We start from the raw sequence: 21,290 nt of genomic DNA, 5'->3' as shown, positions 1-21,290 counted from the left end.
ATTTCATGTTTGTTGTCAGGAATAAATGCACAGCACTCCTCCTGGATTAAAGCACACAGCCCTCCTTTCACCATTAGGGTGAAGTCGAGAGCCATGTGATTTTGAAGCACCACTGTCCTCACGGCTGTGAGTTCATCAGTCACCAATTCTAGGGTGGAAAAAGTTGCATTACTCATTGTTTCAAGAAGTTTGGATTGTTTTCTCAGCTCCCAGATTGATTTCACTGCTCTGTATGCTGGTATTATGCCCGCCCAAGATATGATGTCATCACCCAGATCCATGTGTGACAGTCCTTTGTTACTCACATGAGCTAAATCATGGTGATATATCCAGGATGCATCAACTTGTCCCACCGGATTAGTGGGTTCCTTGATTTCTCAAACATTTCGAATTTTCCCCTGGGGTAGTGTCGATACATGTCGTATTGCTGGAATCAGATATGCCAGAAAAGAGCTTCCAGACCAATTGCCTGGTAGCCATTTCACCACACACGAAATAGCAGTCAGGAATTGTGACTGAGATGCTGCCGATTTTATAGTTACCGGGCTTTTGTTGGGTCATAGCCCAGAACATTTTACTATACACGATTTGATTTTCATCAACTGTTTTCTTTCTTTCAGTAAAGTCATTGCTAATGCCAACCTGTAATTGCTGGCCTTCGTTTGTCGTGGTGCAGGAATTTTCAGTACAGTGATGTACCACTGTCATATTACAGGTGCTATTTCCAACTTCTGTTTTTCCATAGTTTTGAAAGCACACTGTTCCTCTTTTTGCCTCGGGTAAAAACAGGGTCACTCTTTTAATCAATGTCACATTCACTGCATCCTTCAGTAGTGCTTGCCAGGTTTGATTCATATTTAAGGGAATCTGTATTAAGGGTATTCCTCCATGTGTAGTAGGAATAGCTGCACAGACCCAGCAATTGGAGATATTGAGGGTGTCCGCATAAATGTGCTTAATAGCCTGATAAGTATTGAAATTTGGGTGCCACTTTGCACGTTTACTTCATTCTACTTGTGTGGCAGAGAAAAGAAATGGCCACAATAAAAAGATTATTGCTACCAGTACAGTTAACAGGATGGTCATGCAATATTTCTGTGGGAATGATTGCTCTGCATTCCTGTTTTCTCCTGTTCCTTCAAACAGATGTATTTGGATCTTTCTTGCTTTCGTCATCTTCACCCAGGACACGTGATCTTACTCTCTGCCCTATAGGACCCCAGCACTGATGATTGCTTCACTGGGTTTGAGACGGATCAGTTCCTATTGATCTGACCCCTCTTTGTAGCCAGACTTTTGTGCTTAGGGTCCTGATGGAGAGGTAAGGTCTTTGTCCAGCTCAAAGCTCTTCACCAACTTGCAGTGCGTCAGATGTATCCATGAAGCTCGCTCTGCTATTTTGACTACAGTAGGTGTCGAAAGAAGCACCTGGTAGGGACCTTCCCACTTTGGCGATGCCCAGTTCTTTCGCTTCATGATTTTAATCCACACCCAGTCCCCTGGCGTCACTGCCACTTCCGATGTTTCTGTTTGTTTTTGACCTGAAACAGAATTAAACTGCAACAGATGTTTAGAACTCAACAACTTTTCCATATATTCAGCTAACGTAAAATCAGCTTCCTGGTCTGATGACATGAGAGGTTTCCATTGGGGTGTATAATAAGCCCTCCCATACAGCTTCTCGAAAGGAGTCAGTCCTTTTGCTGTAGGGATAGTTCTCATGTTCAACGGTGCCAGGGGTAAACAGTACAGCCAGGTTTTCCCTGTCTCAGCTATCAATTTCCTCAGTTTGCTTTTCAGTATACCATTATGTCTTTCAGCCAGCCCTGCAGACTGTGGATGATATGCACAATGATTTTTTAAGGAAATACCAAAAAACTTACTCAGCTGCTGTATGGTTTGATTTACAAACTGCGTACCATTGTCACTATAGATTCTCTCTGGAATACTGAACCTAGGAATAATTTCCTTGACAAGTTCTTTTGCTACTGTAGCTGCATCTGGATTTTTGGTTGGAAAGGCTTCCACCTATCTAGAGAACATATCTATAATGACAAGGCAATACTTCTTATTCTCACATTTGTTCAATTCTATGAAATCCATACAGATAGTGTGAAATGGATATGGTGGTGTGGGAAAACTCCCTTGCTTGGGCTTTATCATCCCCTGTGCATGGTGTTTGTTACAAATCTGACACATTAAACAAAAATTTTTAGAATAGTTTGTAAATCCGTACATTGTGAACACTTGGTTCACCAGCTATATCATCCCCCCTGTTGAGACATGGCACTGCTCATGGCTCAACAATGCCGCATAATGGAACAAATTAGAGGGTAGTATTGGTTTCCCTTCCTTAGAGATGTACAGCCCATTTTCGAGGACTGCTCCTCGTTTTATCCATTGCTGTTTTTCAGCTTGCGTAGTGAGGGTCTGCATTGTTTTTAACATATCCAGATTCAAAGTTTCAGAGGATTGTAATTCCTCATTTAAAAGAAGTACCTCTGTGGCTGCTTGTTTTGCAGCTGTATCAGCTCTTGCATTACCTTTTGAAATCCTATCTTGTTGCTTGGTGTGAGCTGCACATTTGCAAATGGCCACCTTCTGAGGTAACTGTATAGATTCTAAAAGATCTAAAATAAATTGCACATGATTTATAGGTTTGCCAGTAGATGTTATCATTCCCCGTTTTTTCCACTGTTGTGCAAACACATGTACAGTGGAAAAAGCATACTGGCTATCAGTAAAAATGTTTACACATTTACCCTTTGGTAAAGTACATGCCCGTGTCAGGGCAATCAATTCTGCTACCTGTGCAGATAAATGGTGTGGTAAAGATTTTGCTTATATAACCTCAGTATCAGAAACTACTGCATATCTTACTAGGTTCTGTCCTGCAGGGCCCCTTTTGCACGAGCCATCCACGTAGTATGTCACCTCAGCATTATCCAAGGGGACATCTGTGAGATCTTTTCTAGGTAGTGTCTTTTGCTCAATTGCCTGCAGGCAGCAGTGTGGTGTGCCGTCTGCAGGGGTTGGGAGCAGAGTAGAAGGGTTCAAAGTCGTGCATCACTCAATTGTCATATGAGGTTGGCTCAATAATATAGTCATGCAGGAGAGATGCCTAGCAGGGGAAAGTTATGCCACCTTTTCTTGTAACAAGGTAATTGTGACTGCATGGGGTGCCCTCAAAGTGAGGGGGTGGAACAAAACTACTGAAGCTGATGCCTGTACCACCATTGCAGCTGCAACTACTGCCTGGACACAGTGGGGTAGTGACCGTGCCACTGGGTCCAGCTGTGATGAATAGTAAGCAATGGGATGTTGCTTATCCCCATGTTGTTGTGTTAGTACTGATGTCATATAACCCTGCTTGCAATCTACAGTCTGGAAAAAAAGTTTATGATAATTTGGTAATCCCAGAACTAGAGAGGATGCTATTAATTGTTTTAGTTTACAAAAAGTAGATTCTGCTTCTGGTGTCCATTGTAACAAATCTTGCGCTGCCATGGGTGTCTTATATATAAGGTCAGTTAAGGGTGCAGATTCCAAGGCATAGTTCGGAATCCAACTTTGACAAAAATTAGTCATTCCCAAGAAGGACATCATTTTTTTCTTGGTGGTAGGCTTTGGTGCTTGCAAGATTGCCACTTTTCTGTCCTCATCTAATGTTCTACCTTCCTTGGATATCACATATCCTAGGTACTTCACCTGATTTTTCCAGAGCCGCAGTTTGTCTTTGTTTACCTTATGTCCCTCAGTGGCTAAAAATCGTAGAAGTGCTACGGTATCTTCCCTACAATCCTGCAGGGTGGGGGCCACTAACAAAATGTCATCAACATAAAGTAAGATCTGACTACCCTTCGGCGGATTAAACTTTGCCAAGTTACTTGACATTTCCTGTGAGAATATCGTAGGGCTCTCACAATATCCATGTGGTAGTCACGTATATGTGTATCTTTTTCCCTGAAATGTGAATGCAAACCAATACTGGCTATCTGGGTGTATCGGTATTGAAATGAATGCGTTACTAATATCCACCACAGAGAAATACTTTTGTTGAGGTTTTAAGTCATTTAACAAAGTGTGTGGATCTGGCACTATGGGTGCCCTTGGTATTACTGCGTCATTCACAGCTTGCAAATCCTGGACCATACGCCATTCTCCATTGGCTTTTTTAACTGGAAATAGAGGTGTATTACACGGAGAATCAGGAGATTCCACTAGTACCCCTCCCTTAAGTAATGCTGCTATAATAGGTTTTATCCCTGCCTCTGCATCTTTCCTTAAGGGGTATTGTCTTTTCTGTGGTCTAAATGCTGATTTTGGTGTGATATTAACTAGCCCTGCCATTCAGGATAAGTCCTACATCTGATTTCCCTGTTGACCAGAGAGTCTAAGGTATATCTTGCAAGGCGTTTTCTTCCTCCTTCTGTAGGAGCGTCCATCAGCTGTCTTCGAAAGAATGCAGGTGCACAGCTGGGTTGGTCTGTGTCATCCAATTCAATTTCTGTACTTGTATTCCCTGTCCTGACAGTTCCAGTTCTGTTTGTTTCTCCCATCTTGTGGCTTTCTCCCCTAGGTCTGCTCACTGTATATTTTTATTCTTGGTCAAGCTAACATGTGGTAATCGATTAGATTTATAAAGTGTTAAAAATTCCTGGGGCAGCGAACAGCTGACTACACTATTCCCTTCTGTGTCCCAGTACAGGTTACGCAGTACCAATCTATTTGTATGATTCTTAAATAATATTTCTTCATATTCCTTATCGGGGAATTGGCGTATTGCAAAAATATAGGTTATAATGTAACAGGTGTTGTTTATCAGTGTCAAGGGAGGGAAACTTACTGATGGCTACATTCATCATCTCCTTGGTCACAGCCCCTGGACCAGTTGTAACCAAGTCCTGACTATATCAATAAAATATTTCACCCCCCGATTAGACCGTAAAGGTGTCAGTTTGTCACTGTGCTTCCATTCCCTGCATGGTTGGGACTACTGCTATGCCAAATAACTGCATAAGATCCTTGCCCAAGAGATTCACTGGGCACTTTGCAGAAACTACAATTTTACATTTCTGTGCCAATCCCAAAACTGGATCAGTTATTGTAATATTGTGGGAGAGGGGCTCCTGATATAGCTGCCTATTAGCTGCTTTGACTAATATGTAGTTGGATGATTCTGAGTTTTCCGGCAATTTGGAGGGGTGTATCAGGGTTCGTGATGCCCCTGAGTCACACAAAAATTCGACCTCCCTGCCTTCCACTGAAAGTATAACTTCTGGTTTAGTATCTGCTAAGTAGAGCTCTAAGCTCAATAAAGCCAAGTCTAGTACTTCATCTTCTACTTCACTGTCATCAATTCCCTGTAATTCCTCTATTCCCCTGTTCACATTCTCATTTGTCCTTTCTGCACTAGCCCCTTCTAATGATTCCTGACTATCATATAGTCAGTCTTCACCCTCCTTGTCTTCTGTTGTTGCTTTCTTATTTTTCCTGCAATCCCTTGCCAAATGTCCCTTTTTACCACATTTAAAACATTCACCCCTTTTCTTGCGTCCTTCAAAATCTTTTGATCGTTGATCAGACTGTCTACCTCCCTGTGCATTCTTCCTGCCCTTTTTCCCGGGGTGTACTACATAAACCTCTGCTCCGTCCTCTACAGAAAATACTTGAGCCTTCTTTTTCTTTTTGCTATTAAAATGCCTTTTGGCATGCCCAGCATATTCAAGTAGTGATTGTAACCTACTAGTTCGATGGTCAACCATATGTTTTGTAATAAAAATGTTTATAGGCGCACTACTACCTTTTAAAAATGCATTTTTCAACTGCTGTTCATATGGGGAATCTTGTTTTTGGTCTTCAGGGATCTGCATTCCACAGTGGTTCTTAAAACATTCCAGCAGCCTAGTGAAATATTGGTCAACTGTCTCACCCTCCTGTTGGATGCGTTGATTAATGCATGTCCAGTCTGCCCTAGGTTTCCATTTTTCAGAGATGCGGCCTGTAAGTCCTTTTACTCTAGCATCTAAGTCTGCACTGCTATGACGAAGGGGTTTTTTTCAGCATCACGAGGATTCCAATTGCCACAAATCATGTACCAATCTGGCCCTACAATTTGTCAAACTATCCTTTCTATTTCTTCCCCGTTTAAATGATAACTTAGCCTCATTCCTTGTAAATCGTCTTAGAATTTTCTAAAATTAATTTTCGGATGGGGAATCCCTTCTGTAACTTTCCGGATATCTTCCAGAGACCAGGGTCTATATACTAAGATGGTTGGATCCTGATTATCCTGCCCTGCCTGAGGGTTCGGTTCCTCTATGAGTGGACATATTTCCTCTTCTTCTTCTCCCGCAGATTGTGTGTCTTTAGATTTCTGCCACGACTCTCAATTGCCTGCTTTTGTTCGGGACCTAGTTTCAATGGGATCCCTTATTTTAGCTAGTTTCAGTTTTATAGCGTCTCTATCCTCAGTGACCATGGGATATAGTGGGGGTGGATCTACCTGTCTACTCGCTCCATATTCTGGTAAGGGAGAGGGAAGCGGAGGTGCTGATGCTATTACTAGGTTGTTATCCTCCTTATCTAAAAACATTGTCTTTAAATTCTTGTTCTTTTGGTCCCTATGGTTTACTTCCTCCAGCCACCTGTGTGCCTGGGGAATTCCTAACTGTTGTTGCTTTTTTACCTGACCTTTAGAATCAGTTTTAAGTTGTTTAATAAGTTTGATGAGTGAGGATTTTTCTAATTTTCCATCAAATTCATATTTAATAACCCATTTTGAAAAGTATCTAACGTCTGCGCACTGTGACTGCATATATTTTGCATCTTCCGTTAACGGTGGGTCTCAGGGTGTTTTTGTACAGTTATTACCCATTTTCCTTTACCTTTGATTGTTACGTAACTTCACCTTGATTCTCTAGTTTTAACGTGTACCACGGATTTTGTTATAGTCTCTGCAAAATGACTGCCTAACGTCTACTTATTCTGTTTTTTTCCCTGATCTATGACAAGACAGTACCTTTCTTATCATTGACTGTAAGAAAAATACAATCTGACAAAAAACAGATACACATCTAGTCCCTGATCCTAAAACAGAAAAAAAGTAGATTCACCTTACCTGAGCCCACGTGATTAATCGCCGATTCATGGAAAACCCGTCCTTCAGTCACAGATCAGAAAGTGACTGGCCTCTTTTGATGACAATTCAGTCGGAGGACTTTACGTATAAGAAGAACCGATTTGGTTTCTTCCCCGTACAGTTTCAGCCACCTGGCCATCTGATCCGAGGTGAAGAGAGGGTCTCCGGCTCGAGGGACCAATCTGTAAAAGAAAACACAAAGATCAATGCACATTAGGTTCAAGCAAGGCACTCTTTATTACTTGCAGCAAGGAGACAAAGCATGTAGGTACAAGGTTTGTCTGATTTTCCACAGTTCAACCTACAGTTTTTATACAGTTTACAGAAGATGCTGTTATTAGATTTGCTGCTGACATGGTCAAATAATTGCTGTCTTGCAAAAACATGTATTTTGAGAAAAACAACCTGGCCTTGAGTTTGTTTCAGCTTCCCTTAGTTTCTCACAACTCTTTCTCTAGTTCTGATATGATACATTCAAGGTACAGTCCTGGCTTCAATACACATTCTGCTGACCATGGTGGATTTACAGACATCCATTGTTCTTTCTTCAGAGCTTCTAGCAGTTGCATATTTTCACACAGAATAAGCAGTCCCACAGAATAAGTAGAATAAATGTATTAACTCATTTTAACCCTTGATACACTAAACCTGCATATTGCAGTTATATATTTTAATATACTAAGCTTACATATTGCATTGCAGTTATACATTTTCCTAACATCCTATTTATACAATCATCAGCAGGCAACTAACTGGCACAAAATCTTTCAGCATTTCAACCAGTCTCTGTTGGTGCTCCCCAAGGGTCACTACTCAAACCCCTTCTATTTAATATTTTCATAAACTGACTTGATAGTGCTGCAACACTTGCCAATCGTGTACAATACACCAATGATTCAGCTCTTATCTGCTCTTCCCCATCCATAACAAAATTATAGGAACTGACTCAAAAATCTTTCAGCAATATTGAAATACAGCTAAAAAATTCTAACTTGTTGCTTAATGCCAAAAAACCTGTGTTATTTACTCCAAAACAACACCTGAACCAGTAACATATTTCATATTACCTCAAGTAATAGCACAAAAGTAGAAACAATAAACCAAACTAAACTACTCAAAGTAATAATAGATGACAAACTCAGATCTGATCACCACATATTTCAGTCCACCAAGAAAAGTCACCAAAACTCAGATCCCACTATAGGGACAAATACTATCTGACAGATCAAGCAGGGATTACCAAATCAGCAGCATACCTCCTTCCTTTACTATTATATGCCTCCCCTATTCTTACAAATATCAACACTGTGCATAAAACTAAACTAGCCTCCTGCTGCTACAAATAGCTAAATTTGCAACCAAACAGCCTCATAAAACACACCACTGTCTTACATTAAAATAATTCAATTAATCATTGCCCACAACCTGTTGTACTCTCCAGATAAATGCCCATCATTACAAAATAATCTACTGTACTATTCACCCACTAGAGACCTTTGCTCTAGCAATAAGCACTTACTATGTATCAGTACAACATGGCACGTTCTGTAACCTATAGTAATCTCTCTGAAACTTTTCTTCCAAATGAAGAAAGCATTTGTTTCATACTTGTTACAATAGTTAATGGAACTAACTGGGCCTGCTTACGTTCATACCTCTGCTGTTCGTGGATGACCATATCTACACTACACTGAACAGCAGACATGTGATTCTCTACAAAGCTATATAGATTTAAACTGAGGCTGGAAGGACTACAAGCAATACTGTGGTCTTATCAAACTAACACATTAAAAGTTGTTTTTCTTGTTCTTTTTCACAAATTTTGAATAAGAAATTATCATAAAATGGAAACCAGAAGCAAGGAAAATTACATTATTTTTCTCTTCGATTGTACAAATTAGGGTCTAGGGGTACAAGAATCACTCAGGTACAGCATGGAGGCAGACTGATTATTTTCCACATTTTTCTAATGTGATATATGTGTATGTGTGTGTGTGTGTGTGTGTGTGTGTGTGTGTGTGTGTGTGTGTGTGTGTGTGTGTGTGTGTGTGTGTGTGTGTGTGTAGATCTAGTTCAGATCAATAACAGTTTAAAACATCAACTGTTAAAACAAGATAGGAAAATCAGAATATCAAAACCTCAAAAAAAAAACAAAAATCAAAACAAAGACATCTTTTTTTGCAGGGAACAAGCCCCCTGCATCCCCATACCCACTGCTAATTATATAAGCTAATTTCAAGATCCCACTACAGTGGGGAAAGGACAAATCCTAGTAAGTGTTACATGTCAGTGTTTTGCTCATTCAGTTTTCCCGGCTTAATATTTTGACAGTTGCTATTCTGAACTGTCACTAATATAAAGTAGACCCATACATACCCACACATATACACGTATATATATCTATATATATATATATATATATATATATATATATATATATATATATATATATTTATATGGGATCACTACATAATCTCAAAAATTTTGAAATATCGAATCTCAGAATAAAAAATGTAACCACACTGCTTCCAAATGTTCTCCGGTCTCCACCAAAAAGTGCTCATGACTGCCAAAATAAGCTGTATAGCCAAGGTTTATTATAACAAAAACACGGACTGATACGACAAAACTGAATACACAAACAGAAATACGAAAAGCGGTAACAGAGTTAAGCGCCTTCAACCAAATCAGCTGGTCTTCATCAGAACTGTAACTTATAACTGTTCCACTGTTTAAATAACTTTTGTGGCGGCAAACTACTCATCGTTCCTTAAAGTTACATAGACCAAATATTAACATATAATGTTCTTAATAATGCTATTAAAATATACAAACAAATATATACACATTGAAATATTGTGAACAATACTTTTTTTAAAATACTTTAGTTGTTTAATTAATTGCTGTTAAAATGTTAAAATAATAATATATTAATGTATTAAAATATTAATATGTTGTAATACAAATATATTAAAATATTGAAGTATTAAAATGTTTCTACTGCCAAGACCTTATAACTTTTCTATTTCATACTTCTTTCAATTTATAAAAAGATATAACTTAAACACTAATAGATGTATTGGTAGTTGTATGTAAATGTGTAAATATAATATATATGCATAATACAAAAAAATAAATAATTAGTGAATGAATTATAAAATATAATGTAGAATATGTATAAATTCATATAATCATGTAAAGTTATTCATGTCTGACTGCTAAATATCCTTATAAGTTAAATATATAAGTAATAATTAAGACAGGGAGATCAATAGGACAATAATAATTAATATTTTCCTCTATCAAATACCAAAAATCAGTGCTTTCATAAAACTATCTGGTGTTCAATTAATATATAATCTTAACCTCTAATATGTTTAAAACATATTGTAAAATTACTTAAATTTATGAACACAATAATGATTTAATAGAGATAAAATCATTTAAGCCTGGTGGAGTGGTGGCATCTAAACATATTTGCCACCATGTTTCTTTATATGCTAATAAACTTTTAAAATCACTACCTCTTGGATCTCTGTCAATAATGTCAAGTATACTGAACCTAAATTGATGTTCATCACCTTTACTATCTATGTGTCGGTATAGTGCATTTTTTTTGTCTTTAGTCTTAATACTATACATGTGATTATAGATTGTTTTTTTAAGACACCTTTCAGTTCTTCCTACATAGAAGCTTGAACATTTGTCGCATTTACCTAAATATACCACCATTTTGATGTTACAGTTCCCATATCTGCATCTTATTTATGTCTTATGTCCATTCTGTAACTTTATTTTGCTTTCTTGCAACATATATCTGCATTGATTGCAAAATCCACATTTTCTGCTTCTATTGTTATTATTCATAAAGCTACTTTTCCTATCAGTATACCTATGTTATATTAAAGACTTCATGTTACTTCCCATTTTGTAAATGAAGTTAGGTTTCGTTCCCAATATTTTTACTAGACCTATATCAGTACTTATTAAATGCCAAAATTTATAAATTATTCTTTTAATATTATCTACTCCTACATTGTATTGTAATATACAAACTCTCTGAAAATTAGAAGTTAATTTGTTCAAGGGCATATTGTTGTCAATATTATTAATTAATATATTACCAGCTCCTAATAATGGTTTATATTTTATGTTCCACTCTTCAATAACATAATCAATAATCTCATCCATCATTTTCTCAGGATATCCTCTTTGTTTGAATAAATTTTTAATGTATGCCAATTCAATTTTCATCTCTTCATAGTCTGAAACCATTCGTGCTGCTCGGATACATTGGCCCTTGAACACATTGTATTTAACTTTAGGAGAGTGACAACTAGAATAATTCAAGTAATTATTAGAAAACATGCTTTTCCTGTAGATTTTAGAATGAACTTTACCCTCATCATAATATATGAATGTGTCCAAATAAGGTAATCCTTTTTTGTTAAAAGAATATGTAAATTTCAAATAATCACTGCTGTTATTGAGAAAATTAATAAATTGAAGTAACATATCTTGTTCTCCTTCCCATAAAATGTAAATATCGTCTAAAAATCTAGAGTAGTATTTTATATAACGAAAATATTTACTGGGGAACAACTGAGTGTCTTCCCAATTAAGCATAACCAGGTTGGCATATATGGGGGCACAAGCTGCCCCCATAGCCACCCCCCTGGTTTGCCTAAAATATTCTCCCTCAAAGTAAATAAAATTGTTGTCCAATACTATGGACATCATTTCAACTAATAAACAAATTTCATCCTACTCTAGATTAGTGTACCTCACTAAACTGTTATTGAAGGCCTATAAGCCTTCCTGTTTTGGGATACAGGAGAATAAGTCTGTAACATCAATTGTCACTATAATAGTATTGTTATTCATTATAGTGTTGATAGGAGAATTAGTTAGGAAAACCCATGAATCCTTAACCATGTGTTTAATAATCAAATACATATCTTTTAACTTTGTATCTATATACTTACCCATAAGGAAAGTTTTAGAATTACTTCCAGAGACTATCGGTCTAAAGGGGGGGATCCTTAGTGTCCTTGTACACTTTGGGTATACCTATTAGAGTGTCAACCTTTGGAAATTTTACCTTTATAAATTAGTATATTTCTTCTGTTATTCTTCCATCTAACAGGTATTCCTCTATGTATGAGTCAATACGTTGATAAGCTATATGCAACTCGTTCATAGAAATCGTCTCATAATTTCCATTTAAGTATAATATATCATATATTTTCTTTGTATACTGTATATTGTCATATAGCACAATCCCCCCCTTTATCTGGTTTAATTATTCTAGTATTATTGTCGTTCTTAATTTCATTCAGTAATTTCATTTCTTCATATGATAAGTTACTAGTGTTTGTAGCCTGTTTTAAGTTGTTATATTCTTGGTATACTTCCCTTGTAACTACTTTATCAAAGGTGTCTATGATGGGATGGTTAGGTGGCGTAAAAATACTTGCTTTCTTTAACTGATTAATAGATCCCTGATTAGTGTAAACATAGTCAATTTTTGATGTATCATTGAAGAATATTTCTAGATTGATCTTCCTTATATATTTCTTAAAATCGATTAATACTTTTGTTAAGTTGAATTTGGGATTGGGTATGAATTTCATGCCTTTCACAAATAAATCAAAATGAGCACCCTTAATTGAAATATTAGAATAATTATAAATATTAAAATTATTGTAGGAGAAAATATTCCCTTTAATCGTTATGTCATTGTCCCTGTCATCACCTGTACTGTTTTCATATTTGTGATTCTTATTATCTTGAATTAAATTTTCACATGAGACCAATAGTTTATCATTCGTAGGTACAATATCAGTGTTGGAACAAGGAATTATATCTGGTTCTAATAATACTGGTTGTAACCCTTTCTTTTGTAATAATTTTCTCTCTGATTGGTTCTCTGATATGGTTGACTCGTGTCCCTTGGGTACCTCTGAAAATCCTGTCTCCCATAATGACCTCTTCCTTCCTGTAAATCTTGATAATAGTTTTTACTATTATTACTGTACTTATTATAAATGTTATGTTCTTGTGTATTATTTTTCTGGGGACTGGGCCAGTTGTAGGCAATGCCTTTATTATATTGTTCCCTGTCCCCTAACATTTTAATATTTTTTCATTGACACAGTTTGTTAATCCATTTTTCTGCTTCTACAAATTGCTTGTTATATAACTTCTCCCATTCCGTAAATAATAAATCATTAACAATACGTGTGTTAAGTTTCTCAGCTTCCTGTATTAGATTACTTAATCTTTCATCATTATATTTGACTAATAGTCGCATAAAATTGTACCCACATTCTTCAAAAAACATATTAAATTCATTTTTACCAGTATTCGTCAAATCAAGACCCATGGGTAACTTAAAAAATCTCAAGCCCATAGGAACAACCTTACTGTCAGTACATTATGATAGATACATATTGTCAACTTTCAAACCATTAATAGTCTTTAATTTCTTTCCTAATACATAAATCATACTTTTTAAACTCCCAGTCTCCTCCATAGCGTCTGCTTTTGCATTTACAGTAATGTTCCTTACATCCATTGTGTCAATGTCACAGTTAAAAATTAAAAATTGATTAAATTGATTTTCTTTAGGATTCCCTGCTGGTCGTGTAATTGAAGGTTGTGAAGATTTGATTTGTGACACAGGTCCTTTACTGTTTTGAGTGTTGTACTCAGCAACTGCTGAATAAGTCTTGGCTGGTAGCACCTGCTTGGGTTTGGTACCTGTCCTTTTAGCTTCTAAATCAATATCGTAAAGGGAAAAGTCAAAGGTGATATCAGTCAAGTTAATATTACTGCTGGACAAAGGGGCAGTAATGTCTAGTGTATTGTGTTGACTTTTATTATGTATTTTCTGCCCATTAGGTATATCAAGACTAACAGGAAAGCTTAGAGGCCTTCAATAACAGTTTAGTGAGGTACACAATCTAGAGTGGGATGAAATTTGTTTACTAGTTGAAATGATGTCCATAGTATTGGACAACAATTTTATTTACTTTGAGGGAGAATATTTTAGGCAAACCAGGGGGGGTGGCTATGGGGGCAGCTTGTGCCCCCATATATGCCAACCTTGTTATGCTTAATTGGGCAGATACTCAGTTATTCCCCAGTAAATATTTTCATTATATAAAATACTACTCTAGATTTTTAGATGATATTTACATTTTATGGGAAGGAGAACAAGATATGTTACTGCAATTTATTAATTTTCTCAATAACAGCAGTGCTTATTTGAAATTTACATATTCTTTTAACAAAAATGGATTACCTTATTTGGACACATTCATATATTATGATGAGGGTAAAGTTCATTCTAAAATTTATAGGAAAAGTACGTTTTCTAATAATTACTTGGACTATTCTAGTCGTCACCCTCCTAAAGTTAAACACAATGTGTTCAAGGGCCAATATATTCGAGCAGCACGAATGGTTTCAGACTATGAAGAGATGAAAATTGAATTGGCATACATTAAAAATGTATTCAAACAAAGAGGATATCCTGAGAAAATGATGGATGAGATTATTGATTATGTTATTGAACAGTGGAACATAAAATATAAACCATTATTAAGAGATGGTAATATATTAATTAATTATATTGACAACAATATGCCCTTCAACAAATTAACTTCTAATTTTCAGAGAGTTTCTATATTGCAATACAATGTAGGAGTAGATAATATTAAAAGAATAATTTATAAATTTTGGCATTTAATAAGTACTGATATAGGTCTAGTAAAAATATTGGGAACCAAACCTAACTTCATTTACAAAATGGGAAGTAACATGAAGTCTTTAATAGAACATAGGTATACTGATAGGAAAAGTAGCTTTATGAATAATAACAATAGAAGCAGAAAATGTGGATTTTGCATTCAATGCAGATATATGTCGCAAGAAAGCAAAATAAAGTTACAGAATGGACATAAGACATATATAAGATGCAGATATGGGAAGTGTAACACCAAAATGGTGGTATATTTAGCTAAATGCGACAAATGTTCAAGCTTCTATGTAGGAAGAACTGAAAGGTGTCTTAAAAAACGAATCTATGATCACATGTATAGTATTAAGACTAAAGACAAAACGAATGCACTATACCGACACATAGATAGTAAAGGTGACGAACATCAATTTAGGTTCAGTATACTTGACATTATTGACAGAGATCCAAGAGGTGGTGATTTTAAAAGTTTATTAGCATATAAAGAAACATGGTGGCAAATATGTTTAGATGCCACCACCCCACCAGGCTTAAATGATTTTATCTCTATTAAATCATTATTGTGTTCATAAATTTAAGTAATTTTACAATATGTTTTAAACATATTAGAGGTTAGGATTATATATTAATTGAACACCAGAAAGTTTTATGAAAGCACTGATTTTTGGTATTTGATAGAGGAAAATATTAATTATTATTGTCCTATTGATCTCCCTGTCTTAATTATTACTTATATATTTAACTTATAAGGATATTTAGAAGTCAGAAATGAATAACTTTACATGATTATATGAATTTATACATATTCTATGTTATATTTTATAATTCATTCACTAATTATTTATTTTTTTTGTATTATGCGTATATATTATATTTACACATTTACATACAACTACCAATACATCTATTAGTGTTTAAGTTATATCTTTTTATAAATTGAAAGAAGTATGAAATAGAAAAGTTATAAGGTCTTGGCGGTAGAAACATTTTAATACTTCAATATTTTAATATATTTTTATTATAACATATTAATATTTTAATACGTTAATATATTATTATTTTAACATTTTAACAGCAATTAATTAAACAACTAAAGTATTTTAAAAAAAGTACTGTTCACAATATTTCAATGTGTATATATTTTTTTGTATATTTTAATGACATTATTAAGAACATTATATGTTAATATTTGGTCTATGTAACTTTAAGGAGCGATGACTAGTTTGGCGCCACAAAAGTTATTTAAACAGTGGAACAGTTATACGTTACAGTTCTAATGAAAACCAGCTGATTTGGTTGAAAACACTTAACTCTGTTACCGCTTTTCGTTTTTCTGTTTGTGTATTCAGTTTTGTCGCATCAGTCCATGTTTTTGTTATAATAAACCTTGGCTATACAGCTTATTTTGGCAGTCGTGGGCACTTATTGGTTGAAACCGGAGAACATTTGGAAATATCGAATCTCAAAATCTCGAGACTTTGTAGCCGAAACCCCTATATACTGAAAGACCAGAAGCGCAAAATTCCAAATCTCGATGTTCGGAGATATTGATGTAGCGCATCTGGTTGTGCGGTTTGTTGATGGATAGGTGGAAGTTAAGTTTAGTATCTATGTGTGTGCATGTTGGTTAGGGGTTTTAGTGTGTGCCATTGTGTGTTGTGACTGTGATGTGTGTGTGTGAGGGACTGTAAAATGTGTGGGTGTGAGATTCCCTTGTGTGTCTGTTTGTGAGATCTCAGAGTTAGTATATTTAAGTAGGTGGGTGTGGGGGGTGCAGCCCCCCCTCATGGGGGGGTGCAGCGGGGCTTGCCCCCCTGCTTATCTGTAGTGTAGGATGATATGTTTGATTGTGGGGGGAAGTTGTGTGTATGTGTATGTGTGTTGTACATTCGGGATTTTGAATTTTACGCTTCTGGTCTTTCGGCATTTGGGGGTTTTGGCTATATAGTCTCAAGATTTTGAAATTCAGTATTTCAAAATTTCGAGATTATGTAGTGAAGCTATATATATATATATATATATATATATATGTGTGTGTGTGTGTGTGTGTGTGTGTGTGTGTGTGTGTGTGTGTGTGTGTATACATATCTGTGTACAGACACATAGAGAAAGAGAGATCAATGTCATTTGATTGAAAGCTCATTTAACTGAATCACAAACGGTCAAGCAAAATTGACAAAAAACTCATTTTATTGAATCACAACTGATAGAAAAGTGAAATGTACGGACATTTTGTGAGGGTGTCATTTCTGATCATAAGAGTTATTAAGGAAATTAGTCCAAAAATAATGATAATGACACTGTCTTCTCATAACCCCAGATCTGTAAATGTTCGTGTTTGTGCACCAGCACCAATTCACTTTGTTTTTTTTTTTTTTTCTCCATGATTATATGACTGTTGAATCCCCTACATATTATAAACATTTTAAACTATACGCAGTGATACTTAGAAGTGCAATAAATAACTGTTTCCAAAAGAGAATATATAACCAAGATATGTGAGGGGCTTCACCCCCCACACCCTCCAATGTGGAGGGCTGTGCCCCCCACACCCCCCTTACTTTACATACTAACTCCAGGGTTGCACTACAGTGATGAAAAGGCCATTTATGGCTTTCAACGAAATATGTTTCACTCAAGTGAGTTTCCAGTGAAGTGAGCTTTCAGTGAAGTGGTCCTAGTAATTTCATTTTCAATCAAGTGAGTTTTCAATCAACCGTAGTAGACATATATAGATATATTTGAAAGAATGCATCTTCGTTCTTCTAATATAGACCCCAAACACCATCTCCTCCTGAAACCTATACTAAAATACCAAACACACACACCCACAAAACCTATACATAAGCAGGGGGCAAGCCCCCCATGGAGGCTGCACCCCCCCACACACACATATACACGTTACTTATATATACCGACTCTGAGCTCGCACTACCATGAAAGACACTAAAACCCTAGTGCCATGTACTCTACACTTACTTCACACACTCTCACACACACACACACACACACACACACACACACACACACACACACACACACACACACACACACACACACACACACACGCAGACACACACACACAGACACACACTACACATTCAAAAAACATACCGCCTTCAACAGTAACACTCAAGCACTTACCCATCTAACCCACCTAAATTCCCAAAACTTTCCATAACACTACAAAACAAAAAACCCTACCCAAAACCCTTAAACACTAGTGACTTACCTAAATCTCCATACACAGCCACACATCATCCGCCATTTCGCACTCCCAGACCACAATGCACCGCAAACACAAACCACAACACACCACTTCAACAGCACATTCAATAATGCAAGACTCAGTAAAGTGCAGTTTTGGTTAACTGCACTTTTGAAATATTAGTCTCCAGTTACTGAAAGTCGATCTTTCAGTATTTCGAGATTAAGAAATGATTTTATATATATATATATATATATATATATATATATATATATATATATATATATATATATATATATATATATATCCATGGGTCTACTTCAAAGCATCGAAGGCCCACAATATTGAAGACCAAATTGTTGAGACAAAAGCATCAAAATCTCACTTCAGTGAATGAGAGGATTGGCAAATCCATTCCCAGGGTAAGTAACCACTCATACCACAACTAATGAAAATGAAACCGTGCCATCCCCAACCCACCCAGGTAGGGGGCTAGGCACTCCACACCCTCATTGTGGGGGCTGTGCCCCCTACACCCCCTTAACTAAATATACCAATTCTGAGATTGCACTACAGTTGGAAAAAGGGCAATAGGTTAATTACCATGGGAATGGATTCGCCGATCCGGTTGTTCGCTGGAGTGAAGTTTTAATGCTTTTGTCTTTATGATTTTGTCTTTGATATTGTGGGTTTTCGATGGGTTGACCCATATATATATATATATATTCACTTAATATTTGCTACAGTGATAGATTATTTTGTGATTTCTAGGAGCCATATACGTATAAAATAAGTAAGTCAGAAAAAGTTGCAGATGAAATAATAAAACAATGGTAACCGGCACTTTCATCAAACTAACTTTTAGTTGAAGAAAGCTGAAGCCCCCCTGTATCACCAAATGATGGACTTCTGCCTCCATACCTTCCTTAGTTAAATATACTAGCGCCATGGTCAGACAACTATGGAGATATTTAAGTGAACATTCATTACATGTATGGCTGTTTTGTTGATACAGGTAAGTGTGTGGACATGTGTATTGTGTGTGTGCGCATTGACTAGAGTATTTTTTTAGGGCTAACATATAGGCTAGGTAAAGGGATAGCTTTAGTGTGTTTGTGTGGATATGTGTTTTTTACAATTAGGGTAACGGTTAGGTAAGTAGTTAGATATAGTGTGGTGAGGTAATGTGGTGAGTGTGTGTTCATAGGTTCATAGGTAGGTACTAGGGTATTGTCCCAAGGGCCTAGGCAAGCATAGCCAATAAGGTTCCCTGGCTTATGCCACCCAAGAAAGTTATTTTCCTGTGCCACTGTTGAGCAGAGACACAGAAGTGATCCCCGGGGTGTATTTCCTATTTCCCATCCACTCATCAAGATTTTTCTTGAAGAGTGCTATTGAAGAACTTTGCTTGACATAGATGGGTAGCCTGTTCCAGAGTATGGAAAGTCTCTGGGACAGGAATCTATCCCTCCAGCACGTCCTGTTTATTGTGGTGACAAGGTTTAGGTCCCTAGAGTGTGTAGCTTGGAGGGATTGTGATTTCTTTAGGTGTAGCATGTCTAACAGTTATGGGTTTGACATAGCTTTATATGCTAGGCAGAGATCACCTCGGAGTAGGCAATGTGCTATGGAGTAAAGCTGGAGTTTTCTGAGGTGGTCAGTGTAGGGCATTTGTTTGAGGCCAGTAATCCTCTTTGTGAAGTACTTCTGTGGCTTTTCCAGCTGCGGCAGATGTCTTGTGAGGTACATTCCAAAAGGGGCATTGTACTCTATAATAGGTCTAATGAGTGTCGAGTAGAGGGGAGCAATGACCTCTTTTTTCCTGGATGAGAACCCTTTTATGATGAGGTGCACCACGTAGAAGGACTTCCTGACTACTGTGCTGATGTGACTATCAAAGGAGAGACTACTGTCCACTTGGGTCCCAAGGTCTCTTATCACACATTCAGTGTTAAGTAGATTGCTGCCTATGTGGTAGTTCATGGGTACAGAGTTTTTACCAAAGGGGATGACACTGCACTTTTTGGAATTGAGCTTGAGACCATGGCTCTGACACTAGGCATCTGTCTCAGCGAGGCCCTTCTGTAGGATGTCCACATCAGTTGGTGCACATTTGATTGCCTGAGCCTGTCTTGTGTAAAGGTAGCATTAGGAAAGTTTTTTTTTTTTTAATATAAGGTGTAGGGTTAGGGTTAGCATCTATTACAAAGGAAGACAAGAGGGCTTCTTTGCTAAAGCACATTTAAACTCCACTCCACTCTTTTTTAACTTTCCTCTTGCCCCTTTTTACTCCTGCCAGTGGCAGCTCGTGCCATCGGACTGCAGGGCTGCAGCCCCCCCCAGCTGTGAAAAGAAAGAAAAAGTTAGAAAGAACATTTAAAAAAATAAAATATTATATTTAATTTGTAATACTGGCTTGGCTGTCTGCTTAGCTGCGAGTCCCAGAAGTCCAACTGCGCATTCTCGGCGAGTTCCTGTTTTTTTTTAAAAAAAAAAACTAGTTTCTGTAAATCTGGACTGCTGTAAAAGCAGTCCAGATTAAGGAGAGAAGGCATCAGTGTGATGCCCAGAAGTCTATGCAGTTTGTAACTGCAGTAAAGTGGAAGGGGATCGGACTGCCACGTCTGCAGTCATGTACATGATGTGGATGGCTGGATGGCTACTGATTGCGTCATGATCTCTTACCATGCTCTGAATGCTGGGAAAAAGAGAGAGAGAAACAGTCAGTAGCAGACTAGTGCTTTCTTTGGTTTATGGAGTTCTGACTTTGAGTTTGTAACTTCAATTGGACAGTGACCAGTACAGTGAGTAACTGAGCTGACAGCTGACTCTGAGACTGACATATTATAGTTTTTTGTGTCTCTCTTGGTATGTATGCATTTTCTTATTAATTAATTAATAATAACATTATGGTTAGGTTATACAGGGTGTGTATGCATCTGCAGTTCATGTGATTCGTTATGGGAACTATTATGTTTAGTAGTATTCACTATTTAGGTGACATAAGGTAAAGTGCCTTATATCAGTGCATTTATGTACTTAGAAGTAATCCTGGACACTGTTGCTCATTATGGTAATAATTGCAACTGTCAGGCACATCCTTTACTGGCAGTAGAATTCAGCTTGTTTGAAACTGAATTTTCAGCACAGAATGCTTTCCTTTAGCAGAGTGATTTGCT

This window comes from Protopterus annectens, chromosome 9.part0 (assembly GCF_019279795.1).
Source record: "Protopterus annectens isolate FY-2018-M chromosome 9.part0, PAN1.0, whole genome shotgun sequence".
NCBI lineage: Eukaryota > Metazoa > Chordata > Ceratodontiformes > Protopteridae > Protopterus > Protopterus annectens.
The sequence above is the reverse complement of the archived record's forward strand: the minus strand, read 5'-3'. Positions refer to the sequence as shown.